The sequence below is a fragment of the Giraffa tippelskirchi genome, chromosome 6 (assembly GCF_054371585.1).
Source record: "Giraffa tippelskirchi isolate mGirTip1 chromosome 6, T2T-mGirTip1v1.2.pri, whole genome shotgun sequence".
In the NCBI taxonomy this organism is placed as follows: Eukaryota; Metazoa; Chordata; class Mammalia; order Artiodactyla; family Giraffidae; genus Giraffa; species Giraffa tippelskirchi.
Genome location: NC_137280.1, coordinates 3,358,997 through 3,374,991, shown reverse-complemented (window position 1 = coordinate 3,374,991; position 15,995 = coordinate 3,358,997). Strand labels below are relative to the sequence as shown.

The following is a 15,995-nucleotide window of genomic DNA, read 5'->3' as shown; positions in this document are numbered from 1 at the left end:
TTAAGTCGTTACCATCAGCGCCATTGTATGGAGAGGAGGAGGCAAGAGCAGAATTGGATTTCCAAACGTAAAGGAAGAGACCTTCAATAAAGTTTACACAGGGCATTGGGGGAAGTGATATTTAAAATGTTTGACAGTTGGTACAACACAGGCACTAACCAATCTGAATAGATACGATAAAGAACTTTTGTTCTTTTACACACTGGCTTCTCCTGCGATACTACTGACTTTCTGTGTGGGCTCAAGTGCCAGAGATCTAATGCAGGAAGAGGGAGGAAAAAAAGGTGGTTTACAACTTAAGATCAAGACTGATAGCACTCTTATTTTATCATCTCCCACCCCTTGAACTCTACTAGTAGTATATTTTTAAGTAATATTTGTGATTTCTTTTCCTGAACAAAAATCTCACGTTCGTAGTAGAAAATTCAGAAATATGAGAAGCAAAAAGTATATTTGATCAGAAATATGAATAATTTTTGGTAAGTTTAAAAACACTAGCGAAGAGTTGACATCCTAACAATAGTAGCTATAAATATACACACATATATGTATTATATTAGGTCCCTTACAAATAAACGGAATGGATAAATTTCAATAATCAACTGAAAAATGGGCAGATATAAAATATTCAAGGTAGAAGGATAAAAATGGCTAATAAATATAATGAGTTGATGACTGTCACTAAACATGCATATGAATGCAAATTTTAAAAAATAGCAGTCTATGTTAAATTCAGGAAATACTAAAGAAATAATAATATCTTTGTTGCTAAATACAAGTAAAGATAAGCAATTCCTTAGCTTGGTGATAGTGCAACTTAATATATCATTTTTAAAGGATAACTTAAAGTAGCTACAAAACTTTTAAAATACAAAGCAAAATGGTTGAAAATATGAAATCCCATTTCAGAAGGGTAAAATAATCTTAAACAGACACATTTATAAGGATATTCTCTGTAACATTATTGCAATAGTGAAAAGTTTGAGATAGCATAAATGGCAATTATAGGGAAAAAATTAATTAATTATAGAACATCCATATAATGCCATGTTGTTTATCAGTTGTTCAGTCGTGTCCAACTCTTTGCGACCCCATGGACTGCAGCTTGCCAGGCTTCCCTGTTTTTCACTATCTCCTGGAGTTTCCTCAAACTCATGTCCATTGAGTTGGTGATGCCATCCAACCATCTCATCCTCTGTCATTCCCTTCTCCTTCTGCCTTCAATCTTTCCAAGCATCAGTGTTTTTTACAGTGAGTTGGCTGTTTGCATCAGGTGGCCAAAGTATAGAAGCTTCAGCTTCAGCATCAATCCTTCCAATGAATAGTCAGGGTTGATTTCCTTTAGGATTGACTGGTTTGATCTCCTTGCTATCCAAGGGACTCTCAAGAGTCTTCTCCAACACCACAGTTCAAAAGTGTCAATTCTTCAGCACTCAGCTTTCTTTATAGTCCAACTCTCACATTTGTACATGACTACTGGAAAAACCATAACTTTTGCTAGATGGACCTTTGTTGGCAAAGTAATGTCTCTGTTTTCTAATCTGCTGTCTAGGTTGGTCATTATCTTTTCTTCCAAGGAGCAAACATATTTAATTTCATGGCGCAGCCACCATCTGCAGTGATTTTGGAGCCCTAGAAAATAAAGTCTGTCACTTTTTCTATTATTTCCCCATCTATTTGCATGAAGTGATGGGACTGGATCGCATGATCTTTGTTTTTTGAATTCTGAGTTTTAAGCCAGCTTTTTTACTTTGCCATTTCACCTTCATCAAGAAGCTCTTTAGTTCCTCTTCGCTTTCAGCTGTAAGGGTGGAGTCATCTGCATGTCTGAGGTTATTGATATTTCTCCCAGCAATCTTGATTCCAGCTTGTGCTTCATCCAGCCTGGCATTTCGCCTGATGTACTCTGCATAGAAGCTAAATAAGCAGGATAACAATATACTGGCTTGATGTACTTCTTTCCCAATTTTGAACCAGTCTGTTGTTCCATGTCTACTTCTAACTGCTGCTTCTTGATCTGCATACAGGTTTCTCAGGAGGCAGGTAAGGTGGTTTGGTATTCCCATCTCTTTAAGAATTTTCCACAGTTTATTGTGATCCACACATTCAAAGGCTTTAGCATAGTCAATGAAGCAGATGTTTTTCTGGAATTCTCTCACTTTTTCTATGATTGAAACAGAAGTTGGCAATTTGATCTCTGGTTCCTCTGTCTTTTCTAAATCCAGCTTGAACATCTGGAAGTTCTTGATTCCTATACTGTTAAAGCGTAGCTTAGAGGAATTTTGCATGACCTTGCTGTCATGTGGAATGAATACAATTGTCCAGTAGTTTCAACATTCTTTGGCATTGCCCTTTTTTTGGGATTGGAATGAAAACTAATATTTTCCAGTCCTGTGGCAACTGCTGAGTTTTCCAAATTTGCTGGCATATTGAATGCAGCACTTTAACAGCATCATCTTTGAGGATTTGAAATAGCTCAGCTCGAATTCCATAACCCCCCCTAGCTTTGTTCACAGTGATGCTTCCTAAGGCCCACTTGTCTTTGCACTCCAGGATGTCTGGCTCTAGATGAGTGTTCACACCATCGTGGTTATTGGGTCATTAAGTTCTGTTTTGTACAGTTCTTCATGCATTCTGCCATCTCTTCTTAATGTCTTCTGCTTCTGTTGGGTTCACACTGCTTCTGTTCTTTACTGTATGCATCTGTGCATGAAATATTCCCTTGGTATCTCTGCTTTTCTTGAAGACATCTCTAGTCAGGTATATATGGGGTTATTATTTTAAAAAGCAAAAGCTCGTGTGTATATATGTGTGTGTTGCATTTCTGTGAGATGAATGTGAGCGTTTATACATGTAAAGTGACTTCTGGAGCTAGAAGATGAGGAAACGAGGCCCTAAAGTCATTAGAATAAAGACAAAGGAATAGCTTCAGTAAACAGAGTAGAATAACATACGTGTGGCATCTTTTTGGATGGATGTGTGTACAGAGACAGAATGAGAAACAGGATAAAATAAAAGACTCAAGATTCATATTCTGACCTTTATAGAAATAAGGATATCTGAAGCTGTAAAGAGAAACTGTTGAATGTCGGAAAATAGATTGGTTTATATTAATGTATATGTGGCTCTGGAAAGAATAGTTCACACACAGCTTTGGGCTGGAGAGCCATAAGCCATCTTTATAGAAACTGTTGAACTGGGAAATAAGAAGTTTGTGATAGAGAGGAAAAGAATATTGAATACAAAAGACCCAGGAACTTATGGAATGCAAGATAGTGAAAGTTTGAAAACTAGAAAACTAATCTGATTTATCATCTCCAGTGCTGCTTTCCCCCTTCAGGTAAAATTATTGTTTTACTATCAGCAATAAGGTTCCCCTTATTAGAGTGTAGAATCTCTTTGAAGGTTGATAGTGTATGTGGATTACGGTATTGCCCACCATTCATGATTGCTTACAAACCTTTGAAAACGGTGATTTAAACCAGGGTACCACATACTGATGCTGAAGCTGAAGTTCCAGTATTTTGGTCATCTGGTGTGAACAGCTAACTCATTGGGAAAGTTCCTGATGCTGGGAAAGATTGAGGGCAGAAGGAGAAGAGGGCATCAGAGGATGAGACGTTTGGATGGCATCACCAGGGCAATGGCACGCACTTGGGCAAACTTTGGGAGATGGTGAGGGACAGGGAAGCTTGCTGTACTGCAGTCCACGGGGTCGCAAAGGCTTGGACACATCTGGGCGACCGAACAACAGCAACAGCATCAACAACAACGCCACGTGCTTCATTACTGTACTTCCGTTGGCGCACTCGCTCTCAGTTGGCATGTATTGACTACTTCATAATGTCAGTCGGCCAATGCGTGCGTGCTGCGTGCTGTGTGCTGTGCGTGCTGCGTGCTGTGCGCGCTCAGTCATGTCTGACTCTTGGTTGCCCTATGGACTCTGGGCTGCCAGGATCCTCTGTCTGTGGAATTTTCCAGGAAAGAGTACTGGAGTGGGTTGCCATTTTCTAGTCCAAGGGATCGTACCGACCCGGGGATCAAGCCTGCAGTCTCTTGTGTCACCTGAACTGGCAGGTGGATTCTTTACCACGAGCAACACCTGGGAAACCCCAATCCTTCTATGATGAAAATGTAATTCATGTATCATACCTTTCTTGCATGGCTTAAAGGCTTCAAATGTCTGTCATTAATAAACTGAAGAGAAGAAAACACCATCTTGTGGCAACTTCTTCAAATTACCATCAGACTTTAAAGACATCCTCTGACCACTCAAATGCAACAACGAGGCAATCACATTCCACAACAAGTTTCAATATTGTGTATAGCACTAAGTCATCAAAGAATCATGGTGATTTGAACCAAGAAACTATTAGCAATAGGTATAGAGTGGAAAACACAGGCGTTTATGAAGCAGTTATTGAGCACACTGAAACAATTTCAGATCAAATCCAAGTCTCCATCATGGATGTCCAATAGGGTTACTAATTTAAGTAGGAAATATAAAAAAAGAGAATTTCTGGAACATAGTTAGCTGGAGTTGCTTGTTGAAGAAACCAAAGAGAGATGTCCAGTAAACTGTTGAATCCTGAGCAGAGGACAATAAAATAAAATTTCAGATTTCAAAACAATCAACTTCACCCACCATAAGAGTTGGTGGGGTCAAAGTGAGTGTATCAAAAAAGAATAGAAACATACATAATATATTGGCGGTAAAAAAAAAAAAAAAAGTCCTAATCTAATGTTGGAAATTGTGATGGAATATTCAGGGCAGACTACTCAAATATTATATGTAATATCTAATATTATCTTGTACTCCTCCTGCTCTTTGAGATTAAAAAGTTTTACATGTTATTTTACCCTATGGCAATTGATTTTGTTCTGAGTCTAGCCCTGTTTGTGCCTAACCTGTTACTTAATAATTGTCTTTTTATGTTTAATAGCAGTGATTTGCTAAGACTTCCAGTAGGAACTATCATTTCATACTTCTGAGTATGTTATTTCTTATTTAACAGGAAAAATTAGCATTAAATTTATATAATGTCAACTCTTTTATTGTGTGCACTTTAAACATAAAGAACAAAATTTGGAAATGTATAATTTAACATGCAAGATACTTGGCTGTGTTATCTTTATATGATAGTAACAAACGGAACCATTTCAAGTAAGCAGCTCTAGCCTACTGATTCAAAATCTCTTGCTATTCAACAAAGATATTATCTGTAAAAACTGATCTTTTGTAAACAAACAGAATAGCTTCACCAGCCCATCAAAGGAGATAATATGTGTGAAAATGTTTATCATAGTACCTCCTGAATAAAGGGAATTAAATTATATTTACCACTGGCATATAACTGTAATTTCACAAAATTTTAGATTCCATAGATTTTATAAATACCCCACAGACATGCAAAAAAAAAAAATTGATTTTTTTTCACAGTGCTTACAGCCCAGTAATGAAAACTGGTGCCAGGATTGTTCTGTCACTGTTCCATATAATTTACTACTTTTCCTATGAAGAGTAAATTTATGACTAGAGAATATGATTTAATGTTTTCCACTTTCAACAGAACATGTCATTTTTAATCAACTTGAGTGTATAAAAACTTCATAAATCTTGAAATGTTATTTTAAAAATAACCAAAATTAAGCCAAACCTCCAGGCTGCAAAGGACTTCTTCCACAGAGAACTCAGCTTTAAACCCAATTATTTTCCTGTGGCAGAGTCTGAGGCCTTCTTTACTCAGTTTGAACAAAGCTACCACTGTTCAACCATTTTAAAATTAAGAATGGCTGTTTATTTGTCTAAATAATCTGTATTATGAATTTATCAATTGAATTAAAAAACATTCATCATCTCAAAAACAAAAAAGCACCCAGTCTATTGCACACACATGTGAGGAGAACCTCTACGACAAGTCTTTGCGCAGTTTATCTGTGGCTTCATAAATTTAAAAAAAGGGGATTTGTTGTTAGTGTTGCACAGATATTCTTGACTTCCAAACAGTCTAATAATAATGATAATTATTCTAACAGTCTACCAGTCATTGAGTTGAGACCTGTGTAGCTTTGCTTGTAACTCTGAAATATGAATGGTAGATCATATTAAACTCAAATTAAATGTGAATTAAGACTCAGACATGGGAAGTGACTTATACCAAAATCATACCATTAATAGTGATGGAGAACAGAAAGGAAACCAGAATTTTCTCTTTCCAAACCCAAATCCAAGGTCAAAATAGTACAGAGACGGGGATTTTTTCTTTCCCGTGTGCTTCTTGATAGATATGGTTATTGAATCAGTGGACTAAAATACTAACTGGATAAAGTATTTGAAAATTCTGAATGATGTCCACATAGACCACCCCTTGATGACATGGAAGCTAATGCTTTGCAAGTTTCTTAGAGAAAATTAAAAAAGCATGTGGGTTATTGAATATTCTGCACTGTGGAGTCTCTGAATTTTTACTTTTCCGGTCATATATCAGGAGTTTTGGGGAAACTGCGTACTTCGTGCGAGTGTCCGTTTAGCGTGACTGCTGCTGTGCTTGGAAGCAAGTTCAAGTAAAAGTGGGAAATTTAAAGACTAAAATATGAATTTTTTTCCCCACCAGCTGCTTGTGGCCAACTAGGAAGATTACAATTAGGAAGTATTACCATCTAGCTGGCCCTGCAAGAATACAAGCTGATAAAGAAAATCAAGGACTACAATGAATCAAACATCTGCATAATTTGAGCTGCCATACAAACAATCGAACCGCAGTGTCTTTGTGAGTACAGAAAAGACACAGAATCATGCCTAAAATGAGATGAGATGGCGTGTTTATCAAAAGTGGAAACTTTGCCTCAAGGGTTTGTATGTAGCAAATCCTTGAGGCTAGTGCTGCAAAATGTTGAACATCTATTTCAACTGACTTAGCTTCCACCCTTTTAATAAAACATGAACACTGTGTGCCTTTTTCATTATTTTTTCCCCAAAATGTGAGATAACACAAAAGGATAAAGTGAAATGTAAAACCTCCAACGTTTAATTAAAGTGCTTCAAAAGGAAAACTTTATTAATGTTTAACTTCCCTCTTCTAGTAAAGATTCCTCACAAGTCAAAAAATTTCAACCAAACATGAGATAACTCATTATTCCCAAACTCATAATTATTATATACTTAAAACGGAGCATTTTGCCATATCACATAGCAGATGATAGTTTGGATGATAAAACTCACACTAAAACTATATGTGTAAATATATTTGCAGAATGATTATCTGTCTCTCCTCCAAGCACCGGGAACAAAGTAGGACATTGTAAACCAAAAAAAGGAATGCAGAAATAGGCTTAAGAGAGAACCTATTTCTGCCACAATAGACCAAGCACAGGAAAGGCCCCGATTTTCTGCAGCTCACTGTACTCATGCTCTTTTCCAAGTGACTTTCAGGATTTTTTACTGTGTTCCTCACTCTCACATCACTACCACCACCACCATGAGTCCGAATTAGCCTTGTTGCTCTCTTGGATGAACTTAACTCAGTGGGATGTTAGCAGATGTGATGCAAAAAGACTTGGAAATGTATTGCTACTTGCCTTTCATTCCTTTGCCAGAGAACATGCCTGAGCTAGTTTGGTGGGGGATGAAAGATTGTGGAACAAAGCCAAATTGTCTGAGTTTTCAACTGAGGACTTCCTTTATAAAGTCTTAGTCATGTGAAAGAGGCCAGATAAGGGCATTAGAACTGCCTAGTTGATCCACCACTGGCCGCAGAAGCGTGAGTGGAAACGACTAGGACCAGCCAAGATCGGCAGAGCCCAGTCCAGGTGGCTGAACTTTTTAAGCTCAGGAGCCAATGCATGTTTATTATTTTATGCCACTGATATTCTGTTACTTAACATTTTGTGGCAATAAATAAACAAAACACTTATCTAATGAATCAAGAAGCAAACTATAACCCATCTGCAAGTATTTCCAAATGGAATCACATTCCATTATATGTGAGGAAGAGACAGCGTTTGTAGCAGATAAGAATTCACCAAACTTCTAATTAACTAGACTGTCCTCTTTGTCCTTTTCCACAAAATCCACTTCTTGAGATTATGGATGATTTTCTGCGGGGGGGAAAGAAACAAGGAATAGCTTTATCAGCACCTATATTCTATTCTGTAGTGACTTCTGTCTGCATTTCCTCTTCTGGTGTGGGAGTGTGTGTGTTTGTACATGTGTGTAGTCTGCTATGAGAAACACTCATGCTTACGTCAAGTAAAACAGATGCAGGAGAACGTCAAAGAAAAATTGCCCTAGAGATGTGCACTAGGAAAGGAAGTCTTTATTCAAAAATATTGAAACAAGGGAGCGAGATTGAACTTATATCTGCTGAAACCAAGAGGAAAGCTTTTAAACACTGGGGTAAGCCAGTGGAGCACTGCTGGAGTAGGAAGAGGGGAGGCTGGTCAGTGGCACTGGACCATCTGTGTCTGCAAATTGGCACTGATCTTGATCAAAGTTAAACACTACCTTCTCATGGCGAGATAAGGATACTGTCTTTTGTGGTGATTATATTTGAAAGGAATGACTCCCAGGTCCTTGAGAAAGATGTTCTGAGGTTATAAAACTGACAAGAGGCTGGGAGAAAATTTATATCTCAAAGGGCAGAGAAAAAAATTGATTTTGCAAGTTTTCTAAAGTAAAACTTCAAGGAAAGAGAGGTCTAGGGCTTATAGTCAGGCAGAAACCGGTCTAAAGATTAGTGCGACTGAGGGGAAAGTTAAGGCTGTCTTGGCCAGGAATAACATGGAAATAGTGTTGGAAGGGGAACTGGAAAATTATGTCCACTCTTCCTTCTTCAGTTTGGGCAGATTGATTCTCTTTCTTCCTTCTCTCTGAAAAACCAACTGTATTCTATTTTGTGTGAAACAAATTTTTCTGGGTATACAGTATTTCTAACAGACAGCAGCAACTCAACAAGCATCTGATTTTCATGCATCAAAGAATTAACATTGGCCTTGACTTTTGGCAATGCCAAAGAATGCTCAAACTACCACACAATTGCACTCATCTCACACGCTAGTAAAGTAATGCTCAAAATTCTCCAAGCCAGTCTTCAGCAATACGTGAACCGTGAACTTCCAGATGTTCAAGCTGGTTTTAGAAAAGGCAGAGGAACCAGAGATCAAATTGCCAACATCTGCTGGATCATCAAAAAAGCAAGAGAGTACCAGAAAAACATCTATTTCTGCTTTATTGACTATGCCAAAACCTTTGCCTGTGTGGATCACAATAAACTGTGGAAAATTCTGAAAGAGATGGTAATACCAGACCACCTGACCTGCCTCTTGAGAAACCTGTATGCAGGTCAAGAAGCAACAGTTAGAACTGGACATGGAACAACAGACTGGTTCCAAATAGGAAAAGGAGTACGTCAAGGCTGTATATTGTCACCCTGCTTATTTAACTTATATGCAGAGTACATCATGAGAAAGGCTGGGTTGGAGGAAGCACAAGCTGGAATCAGGATTGCCGGGAGAAATATCAATAACCTCAGATATGCAGAAGACACCACCCTTATGGGAACTAAAGAGCCTCTTGATGAAAGTGAAAGAGTGCCGGAGTCCAGCTCCGGCAGCCAGGGAATCGCCCTGAAGGGATGAATGGGGTCGGTGAATGATGCAGCCGCTCACTCATTTGGACTGCATCTCGGCAGAGAAAATGATGCAGTCTCTTGCTCAAAGCACTGGGCTGCATATTTATTTTAAGCATCAGGTTTTCTTTTACACTTTTACAAAAGCATTAGGTCAGAGGTATGACATCTTCAGTTTCCCCTCACCCATATTTACGGTCTCCATAAATCATTGTTGTCCTTCAGAGTTCCCTCTTAAGTGTCCTTGTGATAACATTGTAACTCAAGTTTGTCTCTGGGCTGTATATTACATTCCTCAGTTTATTTCTTATCTATTTAAATCCTGCTATCCCATAGTAACTTAAGCTCATCATCTCCTAAAAATGCTTTTAGCTATTAATATCTCTAAAATACCTAGTTTCCATAAGCTATAGTAAAATATGCCAACACTACAACATACCTTAAACTTTTAGCTTCTAACTATTCTTAATTACTCCTAGCCCCTAAACTCAGCAAACTTCTTTTGCCATAAACATTCCCCTTACAGGCAGGTTTCAGATAACAATGTTTCCCATGGTCTCAAGCTGCAGCCTATGTGCTCATCCTGGAGCATTCTCTGTAAAGATCCTTGAACAAATGTCAATAGTTAACGTTATGGATTATAACATTCTTTCCAGCCAACTCAACCGGAGGAAGGAAAGGACAATTCAGAATCACAAGACCTAACTCCTTCATCCCGGGACCGTGCCTGTGGGATGAGGAGAGGGGGTTGGGGCCGTGCCTCCATTTTGTCAGTAATGCCTATCGCGGCTCCCGACAAAAGAGGAGAGTGAAAAAGTTGGCTTTAAACTCAACATTCAGAAAACTAAGATCATGGCATCCAGTTTCATCACTTCATGGCAAATAGATGGGGAAACAGTGGAAACAGTGGCTGACTTTATTTTTTTGGGCTCCAAAATCACTGCAGATGGTGACTGCAGCCATGAAATTAAAAGACGCTTACTCCTTGGAAGGAAAGTTATGACCAACCTAGATAGCATATTAAAAAGCAGAGACATTACTTTGCCAACAAAGGTCCGTCTAGTCAAGGCTATGGTTTTTCCAGTGGTCATGTATGGATGTGAGAGTTGGACTATAAAGAAAGCTGAGTGCTGAAGAATTGATGCTTTTGAGCTGTGGTGTTGGAGAAGACTCTTGAGAGTCCCTTGGACTACAAGGAGATCAAACAGGTCCATCCTAAAGGAGATCAGTCCTGGTGTTCATTGGAAGTACTGATGTTGAAGCTGAAACTCCAGTACTTTGGTCACCTCATGCGAAGAGCTGACTCATTTGAAAAGACCCTGATGCTGAGAAGGATCGGGGGCAGGAGGAGAAGGGGATGACAGAGGATGAGATGGTTGGGTGGCATCACCAACTTGATGGACATGGGTTTGGGTAAACTCCAGGAGTTGGTGATGGACAGGGAGACCTGTCATGCTGTGATTCATGGGGTCGCAAAGAGTCGGACACGACTGAGCAACTGAACTGAACTGAACTAACTGAACTGCCTTTGCATGTATTGTTGATTCTTGCTTCTCTCAGTCATGCTTTATAAAGTTTCTGTAAACTCTGAGTTAGTGAATACCGAACACTGTTCCTTAGTGGGACACAGGGATAGATTTTTGTGAGCCTGAAAGTGAAGGTGAAAGTCGCTCAGTCGTGTCTGACTCTCTGAGATCCCATGTACTATACAGTCCGTGGGATTCTCTAGGCCAGAATTCTGGAGTGGGGAGCCATTCCCTTCTCCAGGGGATCTTCCCAACCCCAGATCCAACTGAGGTCTCCTCAAGTCACATTTTTGCCAACCAATCAATAAATATATAACCTTGTCTTCTGTGCTTTCTATTTAAAGATGCATTTTAAAATATATTGAAGTCTTAGCCAACAGCACTTTTTCACAATTTACTTTGCAAAAAATAATATATTTCAAACTATAAAATAAGAAAAGAGAATTCTGATGGAAGCTGAAATAAAACAAGTTAATTGTGGAAATAGTATTGAACAACCTAGAAATTTAGGTAGAATCTGAGTTTACTTCATTAGTCTATGTAATAAAATGAATAATATTTTTGTTTAGTACATCAGACATACTCATTTCGGAATAAAAAGACCATCAATTGTGAGATTCAATTAACAGTTACTTTATCATGTGTCTGGTAAGAGATGCCAATACAGTGCATGCCTTAGACTAAATCTGTGTTAAGCAAAAATTCTGTGTATTTATTGTAACCAGTTCTAAACTGGTCTACTCTGGCTTGATAATAGAATCAAAAGAACCTATAAAAAGAATAGAATTTGTCAAAGTCTGATACAGACCTTTTTCCTCATTCTTTGATTATATATAGCTGCTATCCTAAGTTTAGTCATTGTCAAAAATATTGCTGACCTAAAAAATGTGGAAATAAAGATACACATTAAATGAAGCACATTTATTCCTGTTCTAAAACATAAGGGTCATGTGGCATATATGAAAATGTTTCTCTACTCCCAGTGGATTACCTTGGACAGTATTTTCATATATGCTACATTTTCAGTGTGTGTGGGGGGGGGCAAGATTGCTATAAATCTTATAGGATTATCCACCAAATCATATTCTGATAGCAAAAAGATAATAAAATTCAAAACAAAAAGAAAATCCTAAAAAGGTTGCTAATTCTTTGACATTATATATATATATATATTTGAAATAAATGAAAACATTCAAAGCCAAAAATATGAAGTGATGATTCAAAAATGCAATAACTCCCAAAGTAAGTAAGTAAGGAAACTTATTTGAAAATGTAAAACTAACTCTTTTAAAGGAATTTCCCTTTAAGTTGTATGTTCACTTTTAAAAATAAAATTAAGGCAACATTTTCAATGAGCCAAGGGTCTAACAGTGATGTGCTATGTGCATCCAAGCAGGAGGAATCACAAGGTACTTTGTCCGGTGTTTCTAGAGGCTATAGGTGGGATACACAAGTAAACTGCTATGCTGCTGCTGCTAAGTCGCTTCAGTCGTGTCCGACTCTGTGCGACCCCATAGACGGCAGCCCAGCAGGCTCCACTGTCGCTAGGATTCTCCAGGCAAGAATACTGGAGTGGGTTGCCATTTCCTTCTCCAGTGCATGAAAGGGAAAAGTGAAAGTGAAGTCGCTCAGTCGTGTCCGACTCTTAGCGACCCCATGGACTGTAGCCTACCAGGCTCCTCCATCCATGGGATTTTCCAGGCAAGAGTACTGGAGTGGGGTGCCATTGCCTTCTCCAGTAGACTGTTATATGTCCACACAAATAGGCATATAGCAATGCCAGAATCTCTAACCCCCACACTTAAAGAGATTTTGCACCTTCAAACAGAAAGGTCAGGAACTAAAGGTTAGGAAGTTATCGGTATTGTTTCAACTTTGTCACAGGTATATTTCAAAATTATTTTAAAAGGATATGAATGGATTATAGATGCCTAGGAAGAACTGACTTATTGATTATGATTTGAAAAATATTAATATAAATTTTATTTGGATTGTAACATCTTATCAGGAAGGAATGCAGGTAAACATACACACACATATATAAGGGAATATATAAGGGAATAATTTCCTTAAAAACTGGATAAAACACATAACAATTAAAATATTTGACCTTGTAAATATCTATGTGTTGCTGTTTTGTTGTTCATTTGCTCAGTGGTATCCAACTTTTTGTGACCCCATGGACTATAGCATACCAGGCATCCCTGTCCTTCACCATCACCCACAGCTTGCTCAAATTCATGTCCATTGAGTTGGTGATGCCATCCAACCATCTCATCCTCTGTCATCCTCTTCTCTCCTGCCTTCAATCTTTCACAGCATCAGGGTCTTTTCCAATGAGCTGGCTCTTTACATGGTAGCCAAAGTATTGAAGCTTCAGTTTCAGCATCAGTCCTTCCAATGAATATTAAATGTTGATTCCCTTTAGGATTGACTGGTTGGATCTCTTTGCTGTCCAAGGGCATCTCAAGAGGCTTCTCCAGCACCAAGTTCAAAAGCATCAATTCTTTGGTGCTTAGTCTTTTTTCCTGTCCAGCTCTCACATCCATACATGACCACTGGAAAAACCATAGCTTTGACTATTCGGACTTATGTAGGTGAAGTAATATCTTTGCTTTTTAATACACTTTCTAGGTTTGTCTTAGCTTTTCTTCCAAGGAGCAAGCATATTTTAATTTCATGGCTGCAGTCACGGTCCACAGTGATTTTGGAACCCAAGAAAATAAAGTTTGTCCCTGTATCCATTGTTTCCCAATATATTGGACATGAAGTGATGGGACCCGATGCCATGATCTTAGTTTTCTGAATGTTGAGTTTTAAGCCAACTTTTTCACTCTCCTCTTTCACTTTCATCAAGAGGCTCTTTAATTCCTCTTCACTTTCTGTCATAAGGGTGGTGTCATCTGCATATCTGAGGTTATTGATATTTCTCCCGGCAATCTCGATTCCAGCTTGTGCTTCTTCCAGCTCGGCATTTCTCATGATGTACTCTGCATATAAGTTAAATAAGCAGGGTATCAACAATATACTGGCTTGAAGTACTTCTTTCCCAATTTTGAACCAGTCCATTCTTCCATGTTCAGTTCTAACTGTTGCTTCTTGACCTGCGTACAGGTTTCTCAGAAGGCAGGTCAGGTGCTCTGACATTCTCATCTCTTTCAGAATTTTCCACAGTTTGTTGTGGTCTACATAGTCAAAGACTTTAGCATAGTCAATGAAGTAGATGATGTTCTGGATTTCTCTAGCTTGTTCTATGATTCAATGGATGTTGACAATTTGATCTCTGATTCCTCTGCCTTTTCTAAATCCACCTTGAACACCTGGAAGTTCTTGATTCATGCACCATTGAAGACTGGCTTGGAGAATTTTGAGCATTTCTTTGCTAACATGTGAAATGAGTGAAATTGTGCAGTAGTTTGCACATTCTTTGGCATTACCTTTCTTTGGGATTGAAATGAGAACTGATCTTTTCCAGTTCTGTGGCCACTGCTGAAATATCCAAATTTGCTGGCATATTGAGTGCATCATTTCACAGCATCATCTTTTAGGATTTGAAATAGCTCAGCTGTGATTCCATCACCTTCATGAGCTTTATTCATAATAATGCTTCCTAAGGCCCACTTGGCTTCGCCAGATGTCTGGTTCTGGGTGAGTGATCACACCATCGTGGTTATCTGGGTCATGAAGATCTTTTTTCTTCTGTGTTTTCATGCCCCCACTTCTTAATATCTTCTGCTTCTGTTAGGTCCATACTGTTTCTGTCCTTTATTGTGCTCATCTTTGCATGAAGTGTTCCCTTGGTGTCTCTAATTTTCTTGAAAAGATCTCTAGTCTTTCCCATTCAATTGTTTTCCTCTATTTCTTTGCACTGATTGCTGAGGTAGGCTTTCTTATCTCTCCTTGCTATTCTCTGGAACTCTGCATACAGATGAGTATATCTTTCCTTTTCTCCTTTGCCTTTAGCTTCTTTTCTTTTCTCAGCTATTTGTAAGGCCTCCTCAGACAACCATTTTGCCTTTTTACATTTCTTTTTCTTGGGGAGGGCTTTGATCACTGCTTCCTGTACAATGTCATGAACTTCTGTCCACAGTTCTTCAAGCACTCTATCAGATCTAATCCCTTGAATCTATTTGTCACTTTCACTGTATAATTATAAGGAATTTGATTTATGGCATATTTGAATGCCCTAGTAGTTTTCCCCATGCTTTTCAATTTAAGTCTGAATTTTACAATAAGAAGTTCATGGTCTATGTATTATTTGATCCAATTCATTGGCCACCTAATGCAAACAGCCAACTTATTAGAATAGACCCTGATCCTGGGAAACATTGAAGGCAGAAGGAGAAGAGGGTGATAGAGGATGAGATGGTTGGATGGCATCACAGATTTAATGGACATGGACTTGGGTGAACCTCAGGAGATGGTGAGGGGCCAGCGATGCCTGGTGTGCTGCGGTCCATGGGGTTGTGAAGAGTTGGACACAACTTGGTGACGAATAGCAGCAGCATTATGCTGATTAATTAAAAAAATGGGATTAGGGAGATGCTGTTTCATGTGTGCTGGTTCTCACCTGAATCACGGTCTAACTAGAAGCCATTCTATGTAATATTAAACGTTTGGAATTATACACCGTGTAAGCCGAGTATAGCCTGGCATCCATTTTGGTACAGAGAGTTAACATGGCTTTTGTTTTAGATATTATTTTAAAGATAATTACATGTTAATTTACAAAAATTAAGAATATTTTCACATGTAAATTGATATAAAATGCAAGCTTCAATGTCCATGAATAATATTTTATTAGAATGCATGCACATTTATTTATCTACGTATTTGTGGTAAA

General features: G+C 38.4%; 1 long non-coding RNA gene across 1 annotated transcript; it reads left to right on the top strand.

Moving 5' to 3' along the window:
• Positions 1 to 3,900: 3,900 nt before the first annotated feature.
• LOC145511296 (uncharacterized) lies at positions 3,901 to 6,950 on the top strand. Its single transcript, XR_014057748.1, has 2 exons — positions 3,901 to 4,667; positions 6,615 to 6,950. It is a non-coding gene; the product is annotated as an uncharacterized LOC145511296 (long non-coding RNA).
• Positions 6,951 to 15,995: the final 9,045 nt, after the last annotated feature.